This window comes from Benincasa hispida, unplaced genomic scaffold (assembly GCF_027475165.1).
Source record: "Benincasa hispida cultivar pf3 unplaced genomic scaffold, pf3_genome.v1.1 HicScf1375, whole genome shotgun sequence".
In the NCBI taxonomy this organism is placed as follows: Eukaryota; Viridiplantae; Streptophyta; class Magnoliopsida; order Cucurbitales; family Cucurbitaceae; genus Benincasa; species Benincasa hispida.
In genome coordinates, this window is record NW_028325715.1 from 30,154 (window position 1) to 43,406 (window position 13,253).

General features: G+C 32.3%; 1 pseudogene; it reads right to left on the bottom strand.

The window, feature by feature from the left end:
* Nucleotides 1-4,868: 4,868 nt before the first annotated feature.
* LOC150031229 (lectin pseudogene) lies at nucleotides 4,869-5,391 on the bottom strand (annotated as a pseudogene).
* Between the last annotated feature and the right edge of the window lie 7,862 nt (nucleotides 5,392-13,253).

Genomic DNA, 13,253 nt, shown 5'->3' on the forward strand with positions numbered 1-13,253 from the left:
CATCACCTTCATATTTATTGTGTACCAAGTATTTTGTTTGAATCTAGAAGAATTCATATCCAAGAAACAATCAAACCAAGCTACCTGAAGAAGCTCTGCTTCTTCTATTGTGTAATTGCAACTTTTTAAACACCATAATGAGAGAGATTACATTGAGTAAAAGCAACTCTTTTTTTCTCCAAAGTCGACCAAACACGTTCGTACTAAATTATATCATTTTCCCTATTGTTTTAGGGATAGAAGTAATTTCTTTTTAAAAAAACAAATCCTATTTTAATTTAATTTATTTAGAATTAAATTAAAATTATTAAGCTTATTCAAAATTGAACTTGAGCACATGTTTCTATATCTCATAATCATATAATATAGCATAAGATATAAGATTGTTTTCAAGTAAAGGAAAATAAACTAATTTATTTATAAATATAGCAAAATGTCACCATCTATCAATGATAGACTGTGATAGACTTCTACCATTGGATAATAGAAGTCTAGCACGGTCTATCACTCATTGATGCACAATGAAATTAATAATTAGTTTATATTGTTATGAACCAAGAACCAAAGAGTTGAAAGATTTTGCTAATGAACAAATAAATTTTGGGTTTATCTGACAATAGATCGGTTCAGAAGATTCTAGTTTCAGTACCTAAGAGATATGAAGCAAACATTGCTTCCTTAAATACTAAAGATCTCTCAAAACTTAAGGTAATAGAAGTGGTTAGTGCTTTGCAAGCACAAGAGTAGAGGAGGTTGATAAGACAAGGAGGAATCATTGAGGAGGCATTGAAAGCTAGAGTGCAGCAGGGAGAAGGTGGAAGAGAGAAGAAGGGAAGTGGCAGCAGTAGCTCAGAGTCTGCTGCAAAGTATGCTGGGGTACATGCAGGCATCGTGGGAAGCAGAATCATTCACATTTCATATGCTGGAGAAGGCCAGATGTGAAGTGTAGAAGATGTCATTTATTGGGGCACATTCAACGATTCTGTAAGGAAGCAAAAACTCAACAGTACGGAGGAGCACATGTTGTAGTATAACAAGGAGAAGATCAACTCTTTATGGCTACTTGTTTCTCATCAGTCACTCAATGTGAACATTGGTTGATAGTGGGTGTACCAATAACATGACAAGTGTCAAAGAGTTGTTCAAGGACCTTGACAAGCCATTCAAGTCAAGGGTGAAGATAGGAAACGGTGAGTATCTAGAAGTATAGGGGAAGGGCACAGTGTCAAAAGAGAGCTATACTGGGACCAAGTTGATTACTAAAGTATTGTTTGTCCCTGAAATTGATCAAAACTTGTTAAACCTTGGTCAATTAGTAGAGAATGGATTCAAAGTGTTGTTTGAAGAAGGAAAGTACCTCATTTCTGGTTCCAATAGGAATGAATTATTCAAAATAAAGATGCAGCACAAGAGCTTCTCGTTGGATCCACTCGAGAAGGAGCAGATAGCTTTCAAGTATCAAGTAAATGACACTGAGTAATGGCACAAAAGGTTGGGGAATTTTCATCAAAAAGGGTATGCACATGTCCAGGGAATTGATTTTTCTTGGACTTTTGCACCAGTTGCAAAAATGGACATAATCAGGTTGCTATTGGCTGTGTCAGTCCAACATAGATAAAAGGTGTATCAACTAGATGTGAAGTCAACATTCCTAAATGGAGTGTTAGAAGAAGAGATATATATTAAGCAACCAGACGGATTCATCATACCAAGACAAGAACAGAAGGTTTATTTGTTGAAAAAGGCTCTCTATGGGTTTAAGCAAGCTCCTAGGGCATTGTACAACAATATGGATGATCATTTGCTGAACTTGAGTTTTGTGTGAGTCGTTTTCAAGCTATTAGGAGCAAGTTAGGTGTTTGCAGTATTTGAGTTAGGAGGAGAATGTTAATAACTCAAAATTGCAAATTAGTTTTTGAATTGGTCTAGTAAATTCCTAGTTTCTAGGAAATAGTTGAAGTTATTATTAGTTGTAGTCAAGTCTAAGTTCCTATTCTTGTGGAGTTAATGGGATTAATTGCTAACCTTGTGGAATCTATTTTTACATTCAAGATATGTATTTATATGGAGCTTTCTAGAATGAGATACACACTTTACATTTTTCTCATTTGCCTCTCTTTAGTTAGAACAACAAAAATTTATTCACTAACATCATCCAACAAATATAAATATCATTTATCTCTATTTACTTTGATAACATTCAAAAGTAGAATATAAAATTGCATTATATGATTCCTATACGTTTGATTCTCCAAAAATCTTATCCCCAAAAATCTCCTGGTCGTGGGCATATATTGATCCATTAAACTGTTTTGACCTTTGAGTACTAGATTATTGTCGTTTTGCCCGTTGGTCTCACCCTCCCCTCTTTCCCATATCTCTATATGTCATTTTATTTTTAAAGTTGAAACATTGATGGATGCTTTTTTCATGATTCCCTTTATTTTATTAAAAAAAAGGAGCTGAATGGAACCTATTTTATTTAATTAAAAAGATATTTGGGGTAAAAGTTAAGAAAGAATTGTCTAAAAATTAAAAGGAAAAACTATTGGATATGAACTGTTCATACATTATCAAGTACGTGAAGTTTATATTCACTTTACAAACCCATGTCATTTCCTTTACCATACATATTATATATATTTTTTCACTTTGATATGCTTATATTCATTCAATTTCACCTTTCAACATTTTTTGTGATTTCCATTTGTTACGAATAAAAAAAAAAAAAACTAATGATAAAAGAATGATGCAGCTAGAAATATAGCAATAAATCTCAAGGTGTCGATAGATATAACTCAATGCAGAAGAAATTTTGCTATGTATCAAAAGATATACCAATGATAGACTATATCCCTAATAGGAGTCCATCAACAATTGAGTCTATGATTAAGACAGTTTGCTATGTTTTTATTTTTTTTTTTTAAAAAAAATACTACTATATACTTAAATATGACTATGAATACCAAAGTATCAACAAATATAGCCAAACGAAAAAAAAAAAAAAAGATATAAAAATATTTAGGTCTAATTCTTGGAGTCTACTATTGATATGCTAATCGCTAATAGGAGTCTATTAACAATAGAGTTTATCATTGATACATTTTGCTATGTTTGCATTTTTTTAAAAATGTGTTAAAATACACTTAATTATTAACCCTAAAAACACTATCTATTGCAATTACTTTAAGAGAATATATCTACATAATAAAATAATATACATTGATTGTTGAGAAATGATATTGTTTGGCCGAGATTTAGATCGATTAATTAATATTGTTTGTTTATATTATTCTCAAAGGAGAAGGATGTGTAAGTTAGCTTTGGATTGTATGTGTTTCTTCTCGTTCATTTAGGCTAAGGAGGTATTTATATCAATTATGGGCTAAGGAGGTAATTCTAGCTTAGGCGTAGAGTGATTCTCCCCATTCTTTTTAGACTTATGAGATTTAGATCGTTTAATTATAATTTCACATATTGTCTTTGGATTCTTTTACTATCTTCAATGTTTATGACTATGTATTCTCAAGAATGTCTGATAAACTTGTTGGGATTATGTAATCGATAACTAGAGATTAAATTATAATATGTGACATATCATTGTAATTTGATCGAAGGTAGTAAAAGATTATATTAGCAGTGTGCACTATTGTGTATGATAGTGAATAACGGTCTAATCAACCTAGGAAAAATCATGTTGAATATTGACTTAGGCTATTGTAAATTTAATATTTACATTAGCGTATTTGCTTAATCTTAGCGTAGTGAGTTCAACTAATTACAATACATTTCATCTAATTAAATTGATTAATTTGATAATTTGGACTCTTAGCTAGTTTTATAGGTAAGTTGGCTAGCTTAGACAATATAGAAATTAATTTGATGAACATATGATCAAGTTGCAACGTAGGAAATAACTCAAACGTCTAGGCTAGACCGTTTAATCATTTGAATTCACTCTTTCTTTATTTTTCTTGCAATTTAATTTTCTACAATCAAACAAATCAATCTCATAACCTCTCCTTAGTTACTTGAGGTTGTAGACAATTTAAGATTTTCTCTGAACTCGACATGTGCTACAACAACTATATATTAGATAGAAATGGTTAAACTATTTGATATAAAATTAGACAAAAAATTCTGCCGATCAATGTTATAGCAAAAGTTCGAGTAATTTTCGAGATAAATGCATGTTATAATTGTACTTGATAATTTTAAGATGTTGATTAAGAATATCTTACTATCTACGTCTATGAATTTACTCACTATTTTGAATTATCATTGAAAATTTTGTTTTCGTGTTGAATAACAAAAAAAAATATGATGATCATGGCTGTTGATTGATTTTTTTTACAACACAACTTTGTATAAGAATGTTGATCAAACAACCAGGACAAGGGTAAAATCAATCCATTGCAAGAGGAAAGTACTCTTATACAATCAATTACCAGAAGATGACGGTTGTCTTCTCCAATAACTCCTCCTTCTTCCTTAGTTTATTTTAATGGATTAATAACAACCAAATTATTACTATTTTAGTAATTTTTGTTTCTTCCATACATGCAGATGACAAGAACTTATGTATGTTCAGATGATAACAACATGATTCACTTAGATCTTTCTATTGATTTACAATACATATTTGATTGAAAATCATACTACAGTGTTTAAACTAACCTTATTGCTAGTACGCAAAAGGTTGTATTATTTATCTTTTCACATGGTATTACATAATATTCAACGTTTATCATATAACTAAAACACAAAGTGTTTTACCCTTCTTACTTGTAAGTAAAAGGATCTATTATTTATCATTTCATTCTATTACTTTATATTTATCTCTTAACATATTGTTCTCATGCTCATTTTTATGTTTCCACCACAAGGGCTTTTATGATAATCCCCGACTTCCAATTTGTATCAGTTTGAGACAACTGAAATCGGACCAACCCACTTTGGTCAAGTTTAAACTTTCCTATCAAGATATTGAACCACACGTTTTTTGGCCTACCCTGTAGTATTTCTTCAGACTCTATCACAGTCCCATCTGGCAACACGATTTTCTTGATCACAGGACGATCCCATCCATAGGAATCATCTGTCAACTTCACCTCAATATTTACTGTGTACAAAGTATTTGGTGTGAAATTAGAAGAACTCAGATCCAAGAAACAATCAACCCAAGATACACGAAGAAGCTCTGCTTCTTCGATTGTATAACTGCAAATTTTTTAACACCATAATGAGAGAGATTACATTGAGTAAAGGCAAATAAAATTTGGGTTTAAGATTATACCCGCAATAGACCTCCTTGTTCCATTTCCAGTATTGCTCGTTATCACTCCATCCTATTGTGAGAGCTCTCGGAAATACCAAAAGTTGTGTGCTCATTGTTTTCTCTTTGGTTTACCACTAAAAGGATTGGACTTTGGAGGAGAGATGTGAGAATAAGTAATTCCACTACTCTTTTATATTCGCACATAAGGGTATTTTAGACCTTTCTAAAAGTAAGAATTTTTTGTATCCCTTATCCTTTCTCTCTTATCTTATAACTTTTTGTATCCCTTATCCTTTCTCTTATCCTTAATGTCTCATTTTTTTATATCTATTTAATTTACTTTTAAATTTTTTTATATTTTAAGGTACTTACAATGGGTAGTACTTTAAGAGCGGTAATAAATAAGGGTCTATTTGGTAGGTAATTCAAATTATGTTTTAGATTCACTTATTCCGCAAATATAAATTTGGTAGATAGCATAATTAATCAAAATATACTTATGTATTCATCTAGAAATGTATCAATGTTATATAAAATTTAGTCACTAACATCATCCAACAATATAAATATCACTTTTCTCTATTTACTTTGATAACATTCAAAAAGTAGAATATAAAATTGTATTATATGATTCCAATACGTTTTATTCCTAAAAAATATTATCCCCAAATCCCTCATGGTCGTGGGCATATATTGACCCATAAAATTATTTTGACCCTTGAGCATTAGATTATTGTCGTTCTGCCCATTGGTCTCACTCTCCCCTCTCTCCCCTATCTCTCTATGTCATTTTATTTTTAAAGTTGAAACATTGATGGATGCTTTTTTCATGATTCTCTTTATTTTATTAAAATAAAAATATGAATAGAACCTATTTTATTTAATTAAAAAGATATTTGCAGTAAAAGTTAAGAATGAATTATCTAAAAATAAAAAGGAAAAACTATTGGATATGAACTATCCATACATTATCAAGTACATGAAGTTTATATTCATTTAACGAACCCATGTCATTTCCTTTACCATACATATTATATATTTTTTTTTCACTTTGATATGCTTATATTCATCCAATTTCACCTTTCAACAGAGCGAATTAAAAAAAAAAAAAAAACCTAAAAATAAAAGAACGATGCAGCTACAAATATAGCAATAAATCCCAAAGTTTCAATAGATATAGCTCAATGCAAAAGAAAATTTACTATGTATCAACAGATATACCAATGATAGATTATATCCCTAATAGGAGTCCATCCACAATTGAGTCTATCATTGAGACACTTTTCTATGTTTTTTTTTATTTTTTTAAAAAAATACTACTATACACTTAAACGTGACCATGAGTACTAAAGTATCAACAAATATAGCCAAATGCAAATAAAATAATAATAATAATAAATAAAATAATAAAAATAAAATAAAAATAGAAAATTTAGATCTAATTCGTGGAGTATGCAATTGACACCCTACATCGCTAATAGGAGTCAATTAACAATAGGGTTTACCATTTATACATTTTGCTATGTTTGCATTTTTTAAAAAAAGTATTGATATACACTTAATTATTAACTCTAAAAATGCTACCTATTACAATTACTTTAAGAGAATATATCAAAATAATAAAATAATATACATTGATAGTTGAGAAATGATATTGTTTGGGTGAGATTTACATATATTAATCAATAATTTTTGTTTATATCATTCTCAGAGGAGAATGATGTGTAAGTTAGCTTTGGATTTTATGTGTTTCTTTTCGTTCATTTAAGCTTTGGTATGATTTAAAATATTCCCATCCATATTTTCTATCGATTTGAAGCCAATATCATGCATAATGGTATCCTTTTCAATGAGGTCAATATTTTCTAATGAAGGGTGTACAAATAAAATGAAATAAATGACAAGTTAGCTAACAAAATTTTTAACCGGATTAAATTTATACCATTTCTAGAGTATGTGGACCAAATAGAAACTAATGAAAATGTAGGGGTTAAATTGATACATTTTATGATAGTGTAGAGACCAAAAAGAATTCTTAACCTTTTGGCTCTGTTTATATTTTATGTTGTGTTTTATAGTTCTTATTATATAACTTCCTACCAACAACTCCCACATGCACCTGAGTTATCCTACATTGCATACTATCTAAACTTGCGGACTTGTCTATGTTTGCATCTTAATATGCATCCTCAATCTTTTCTCTAAAAAGGCTTTCTGGAGACACGAGTTCACTACATGGTCATCACACTCTCTCCTATATGTTCCTCAAGTTGTATTTTTATAGATCACTAGTCTATATATAGACATTATTATCTAGTACACTTCTATCTCTTTCATGTAGCAAATAATAAAAATAAAAGCATGTGAAAACTTTAGATTTCCTTAACTATTCTTGTTTTGGATTTAATTTTAGGTTATATGAAGGTGAAAATTAAAAAATAAAAATAAAAGCAATTAACGGAATATATCAAAGAAACTAGGCCTGATCTTCTGGCAAAAACATCGGGAGTAAGCATGTCTCCCAACGAACTAAACAGCATCGAGATATTGAAAGAGAAAATCTAGTTGGTGTAGCAAACTCTCGATGACGTTGGCACCATCGCGAGAGGTGTAACAACCGCCGATGAAATTTGATCCCGTCGGGAGATAGGTATATACACCGTCAGGTGTTAGGATAAACTCTCAACACGTATGCGTCGCACGTCGAGAGAATGACTCTCGATGCCTATTTCCCAACTAATCTCCGATAAGCTATTATTCGTCAGAAGATCTATTTCCTGATGTAGTTTAAGCTATATCCAAGCGATGTTATACATCAGAAAAATACTATATTCTTGTAGTGATGTGAGTCAGCACTTAAGACTTCATTTACTCATTTTCCAACAAATTTCTTCTATCCTCAGCCATGCAGTTGAATGTTCTTCATTTCAAAGAGAGAGGTTCGAGAATGGTCTACAAGAGGAAATTCGAACCTATGTCATAGTAAGTGCAAAATGGAAATATTTCTCAAAACTGGTAGATGCAGCTAAAAGAATGGAGAAAAGTTTGTTGGGAAGAAGATAAAGGAAAAACAAAAAGGGATATTCGTGTGGGAAATTTCTCGAACACACCACATGAACAGCTAAATAGAAGATTTACACCTAGAGTCATGAGTGGAGGAAGTTTCAAATTAAGGCGTGATTTAGGAATACAAGCAGGAAGAGAAAACTAAAGGTTAGAAGGCTCTATCTGTCCTATAGTTTTGTCTGGGCAGCCAAGTAAGACACAACCTAGAGAATCAATAGCAAGTGTAGATGTGCAACCTTATCGTTCATCTTGTCACAAGCATCACTAGGGTTCGTGTTTGAAGGGAACCAATGTATGTTATAACTATAGATAACTTGGTTATATAGGAAAAAGTGTCTACAGTTGTTACATGGAGGTATTATGCAAAAGAGTAATTTGTTGTCTGGAAGTTCATTGTATAGAATATTTATGGGTTGAATTCTTGTGTGTGGTGTTATTTTCTTGACTATGTGGGTTTGTTAGTACTAGTGGCATAGTTGTATGGTTTGATATCTTGAGTTATCCAAAAATGGATTAATTCTTGAAATACCTTAAAGGAGTGGCAGAAGAATCCTTTTAGGTACTATGTTCTTGCTGAAGAAGGTAGGTAAGTATTATAGCAACATAGCATAGTTATTGAGTTATGTGCAAGAAACTATAGTTAATAAGATTGATTATTTATGTAAGAAAATCCTAGATGTTCGCCTAAGTTGTCTAACATGGTACATAGGACAGTAATGACGTTTCCAACATCGTACAAGTTGGTTTTGGAAGAGTTGAAAAGAGAGTTGAGGATCCAACTACAGGAAACAGTGGATAAGAGTTACTTCTGAATGGTGTATTCCATGTGATGCATTAGTCCATATTTAGGTTTATTAAGGGAAATCGGTTGGTCTTGAGCTGGTACAGACTACTTTAATAATCTTAAAATTATTGTAGAGGACTAAAGACAACTCAAGATTGACAAAAGAGTTATGTAGACGATTCGAGGAAGGATTGAAGAAAGAAATACGTACCCTTGTAACAACCAATGCTAAGTGGAATGTGTTTTCTAAACTAGTGGAAGTTGCTATGAGGATGGAAATGAGTGTGGTGGAAGAAAACAAAGAAGGAATAGTATACAGTGGTAGTGGATCTAAAACTCCAAGTCTATTTGTTGAACATATAAGAGTGAAAGGAGTAAAAGATTTGCACCTAGAGTATCTAATAGAGGATCTTTTAAATCCAAGAATGGAGGTACATTGGGTTCCAAGTTGAGTTCGAGTAAAGAAATTTAAGGAATAGAGGGAAATTTTCGTACTGAGAAACCTAAGGAATCTATTGCTAGTGTTAGAGGGAGACCTTTGTGTTTAGTATGTAATAGGTATCATTTGGGATAGTATTCTAGCAAAACTCATACATGCTATAGATGTAGACAACCTAATAACCTGAAAAGAAAATGTCTGCATTTGACGTAAAAAAGATAAGGATGTATAAGCAATGCTTGTAAACACCGGTGATGAAGGGTACCAGTCAAGTTGTAGGTGTTGAAGTTATAAATAGGTTTAAGGTATATGTTAATAGTTGTGGAATGGTCGGTAAGTAATGTATGAGATATATAAATAATTTATTAACCAGCAACTTTAAATCTTGTGGCTTTGTTATTGTGATTTTTTTATTTATTTAATGTTTTAAGTCTGGACCACATTCCCTGAATTTTGAGGATGAAATTCCCAAAAAGGGATAGTAATTTGTAAGCCGTAGAAACCCTTCATTATTCTTCCAAAGTTCAATATTGATTAATCTAATGTTAATAACATACTTGGTACACAGTAAATGGTGTACTGTGTACCGTACTGTGTACCAAGTAGTTTGTAACATTAATCTAATATTTTAAATGTTAGTTCAATTGTAATCGGTTAAAAAGTGGAAAAATAGGCTAAGAAAAGGGAAAGTTTGTTGATAGTAAAAGGAAAGAAAAACGGAAGGCAGAAGGGAACTCAAGTAGAAATTTGTTGAACTACCCGAGAGGAAATTTAGAAGTGGGGAAAAATTATGAAGTTCTTTGAAGGAAAATTTGAGAAATTACTTGGTTTAATTTACTAAATTTAAAGGAGAAATCTTTTGTTTTTTTTTAAAAAAAAATCAAGTATATAGGGAAGGAAAATGGAGTAGGTCACATGCTGAAGTAGCTGCTGACATGAATTAATTTGCTAAAGAAAAGGTTGGTCCGCAGGGTAGATAAGATGAGGTAAAATCGGTCGATGGAAGCATTTTCTTCAGAAAAATTGTTCGCCCGTAATTTTGATTCTAAATGTGCTTATGATGATGAATGTAAATGGCGATGAAGGATTATGATGAGTAAAGATGGATGAATGAGTGATCTATCTCTTGGTATGAAAATAAGGCGTGCATCGATGATAGATGTGTGCACACCTTGTTAGTGCGTACAAGTTCTCTTAAGTTAGACCCAAGTATAAATCTCCTAAGTTTCCTAGTAAGTCTAGGGTTGAACGTAGGGACTCTAGAATGTACTAATGCAGGGTTTATTTTCGGATCAAATGCAGAGTTTTCCTAATTAATTGAGAGGCATTAGTATTTTACACTAAACTAATGGCACGCATGCAAAAAGAAATAGAAATTCAAAGGGAAAAAGGGATTCGTGGATGAATGGCTTTAAATGTAAATGGTATGCGTTGATAACTTGTTAAGAATAGCAAGCCAATATGCACAATGACAGCGGGATGAGGATGTTGGAGATGTTTTTTTTTACAGTCTAAGTGTATGTGTAGTGCATTGGAAATTATGTTCTTTAGTTCATGCTATGTCCAACATCTCTCGATGCAAATGCCATACATAATCATATCTCTAAGGTGCATGTGTTAGTTACAAGGAACAGATGAAAGACATGAGCAATTCTATCTCTAAAATTACTTTACGTGCTGACTTGATGCGTTCAATGGTTAAAATATTCTCTCGAGTGACTTAACTACTTTTTCACTTTAATCAACTGATCAGGAAGACTTAGGCAAAAAATTTCATGCTCTTATCAATCTAGAAAGTTCACAAACACAAACAACTTTGAAAGTAAACAGATGGAGAAATAATGAATATGATCGAAAATAAGATTGATTTAAAGATAATAAATGTTGATATAACAATCTCAGTTCAATGAAATAGAATGGTAAATGGAAATGTAAGATAAAAAGGAAGAAGTCAAGCCGCAAAGGTCAATCTCTTGTCCTCTTTGGCTTGTTTTTAATGCTTGTTATGTCCAACTAGATGGAGGAGTCGAAGAAGATATCTCTCTCGAGCTTCTATCCGGCATCACCTCTTTATCAACGGTGGAATGGTGGTCATCCTCCTACTTCTTGCTTGCAGACGACAAAGTGATTCTAAATACTGGCTTCTTGTAAAAATTCTAACTGTCTAATCTCTTAACTCTGCAGGTTGCTTCCCCTCTTATAGGCAATCTCTCATGCATTAATTTCTGATTCCTCTGTTAAAGTGCATTAGCCCTAAACCTCACGCCATATACACCACCCGCTGCTGCCGCAATGCTCTCAATGCCGCCGCCAAGGCTTTAGCCCTAAACCTCAAGGCCCACAATGGCACCACATCCCTATTTCTTTCTCAACAGCAGTGGGACAACTGCACAGGCCCCTTCTCCAGGCAGCCCTCCGTCTCCCTGATGGGCTGCGGCCTCCAGAATATGTACACCACCGGCAGCCGCTGCTCCACGCTCCTGTTCTTGCCAACGCTTCTGCAGAGCAAGGTACGAGGCGGCGGTGCAGAACTGCTCTGGGTTTGCAGCGGCGGAATTTGATGGGTTTTGTGGTGGGTGTTTGGCGGCGGTGGCAGAGTTAAAAAGAGCAATGATGGATGATTTACAGGTTCAGAGTGATGATCAAAATGAGAATAGTGCTTGTGGATTTGCTGCTGTTGTCGCTGTTGCCGCTGGTAGGATTGGGAATCGCTCTGATTTTGATGCCATCTTCCAATGCTTGCCGGCTTTGGACATTTTGAGTAAGTTGTCAAAAAAAATTTCTTCATATTTTACTTAAAATTTAGGGTAATCCAACACTTTGCAGGATAATAATTATGGGTAATTACAATGGATAATATTTTTAAAGATAATAACAAAGTGTATAATATTATTTTTAAAAAATTGTAAAGATAGTAAAGTTTTGATAGATTTATATTGTTGATAGATTCTTACTAGCGATATGGTCTATCAGTGATAGACTTCTACCAACGATATGGTATATCACTAATAGACTATCTAAATTTTGTCATATTTATAATCTTTTTTATATTATAATATATTTGTTAATACTCTAGGCTTAATTGCTAGGGTGTCTAGGGCAAGGTCACATTTTTCAAATATATGGAGTTGTAAATTTTTTAGGCCCACGATGTAAAGAGTTAAATATTGATGCCTTGTAGTTATGGGCTCACGAACTTATTGACACGTGGATAGAAGTGGATTTCACAATTCCACACTTCCCAAAACCTTAACCCAAACACCCATTAAGTGTAAAACAAATTTTTCAAAGAATTTGCGCATAACAAAATTAATTATTGATAGACTTCTACTAGCGATATAATCTATTATTGATAGACGTCACCCTGAGAGCTAGATCTTAATTTTGCTATATTTGTAAATTCTTTTGTTGGGTCATATCGGCTAATACTTTGGCCTGTTACTATATTTGCAACTACCAAATTTAACAATTGTTTTAGTTCGAAAAAAAAATTAAATTATAAATTTTGTCCTCATAGTTTGATGAAAGAATTTAGTCTCTATGCTTTATATTTAGAAATTAGTCTATATAGTTTTGATAAAACTCTCATAATCATCCAAATTATTTGAATTTTGTCGTATCATAAAAATTATTCATGAGGTTTTATCAAATTATTAAAACTAAATTCTAAATTTCTTCAAATGAGA